General features: G+C 39.2%; 1 protein-coding gene across 3 annotated transcripts in view; it reads right to left on the reverse strand.

Moving 5' to 3' along the window:
• rubcn (rubicon autophagy regulator) overlaps positions 1-1,743 on the reverse strand; it is a 24,855-nt gene that overhangs the window by 13,720 nt on the left and 9,392 nt on the right. The window lies entirely within an intron of this gene.

Here is a 1,743-nt window from a genome sequence, read left to right on the forward strand (position 1 = left end):
AAAGCCATAAAAACAGACATTTACACACTGCACTGGAATTTTAGTGCCATAATGTTGCCTACAAATCAAAAGGTTCTGATTTTTGGCTGCCAGAAGAAACACTTTAATTGAGGTGTTGGTCAAGACAGATTTACTTTTATCCATTTTACATAATCTTGGACAATAGAGATCGAAAATGTGACGTCATTTCCGGGGTAAAACCGCAAAGGATTGTAGGTACAAGAGGCAGCACGCGCAAGCTATTACAAGACAACAGTCACACAGAGAAACTGAGACACAAAGAATGGCAAGAAGCTGTTGTATTATTAACTGCCATAGGCGGTCACATGACAGTCACGGGAAGCCGACGGGTAAAGAGATCGTTTTTTATCGGATTCCTTCGCGGAAGAAAAATTGTTCAAGTCATGTTTCCGAAGTCACGAAGAGGCGAAGGATGGCCTGGATTACAGCTATTCCAAGACCAAATCTAACGTTCCAGCTCACATGTTAGTCTGCTCCAAGCATTTCCACAAAGGTAAATCTTTTGTTGTAGTTAACACGTAATTTATCATAACATAATTGTTGATGTGGGTTACAAATAAGTCTTATATGGATTTGAACTGAATTCGTTGCACTTTGCTCACTGTGGCTTTGCCTGCTAATGTTTGTTGTGTTTTGCAGGAAAACCAGCCTACAAAATGCTGCGGTCCAGACTGGGCACCCTCTATCGACCTGGGTCATACTGAGTTTAAAGCTGCTACCACAGCGAGATTTGATCGGTTAAGAGGGAGAGCGAGATCAAAACAGCCACGAAAAGTCCCGCATATATGTGCCCAAGGGTTGTATTGAAGCAATCAAGTGATGAATAACTGTTTTCCAGTATGTTGTTTTGAAATGTTTTGTGGTTCTTTTGTTTTGTTTTTTTGCATTGTTGATTTGTTTTTCACCGAAGCAGCTAATAAAGCATAATGGATTTAATTTTGCCTCTTTCTTGTAAGAATCTATAATAGAATGAAACAATAATGCCAGTTATAAATAAAGACAATAAATTGAATGAATTATGAAAAACTTATTTTATTTCTATTGGATCTGAAAATGTTGTGTAAAACTACAACCTGAAAAGACAAATAGATTGCGTTGGCCTGCACAGGAGAAAATGGAAAAACTTTAACGACAGCTGTAAAATGAAATAGTCCAAATCAGAAAATAGACACACCAAAATAAACTGGACCTGGGCTTGTTGCAGGGATCTGAAGTTACTAAACATTTCGTGAGTGTATGCACTCACACTTAGGACCATATAATAATAAATATGAGTGTGATGAAAGTTGGGCAGCACGCCAACGTCTTTAGCGCACTCTGTATGCTCGTATGGTCTCACCCTTTCACTCCTTTGATTTTTTTCCTCGTACTTTTTTTTTTGCCTTTTCATCAAGTCTGTCTTTGTACGGACCTGCTGTGTTCGCCTTCGTTTTGTACGTAACTGTTTTGGGGGCAAATAAAATGCAAGCAGGGATTAAAACCGCAGAATGAACGATTACCGGTGCTGGAAATGCTAGCGCCTGATGCAGTGTTTTGATTTTGCTGCCATTCGTACCTACAATGCAATACGCGAAAGTCACGTGGTCTGTCGATCTCTATTTAATGACCTAATTGCATTTTGAATAAACAAAACTCATCAAGACGTCAGCTGACATATGCGTGTCAGTATTCACACAGAAAACTCACAAGACTCCATGTAAAGAGAACTGGATGTGCTGGTAT

The sequence above is a fragment of the Pundamilia nyererei genome, unplaced genomic scaffold, assembly GCF_000239375.1.
Source record: "Pundamilia nyererei isolate P.nyererei 1_Seehausen unplaced genomic scaffold, PunNye1.0 scaffold00036, whole genome shotgun sequence".
Classification (NCBI taxonomy): Eukaryota; Metazoa; Chordata; class Actinopteri; order Cichliformes; family Cichlidae; genus Pundamilia; species Pundamilia nyererei.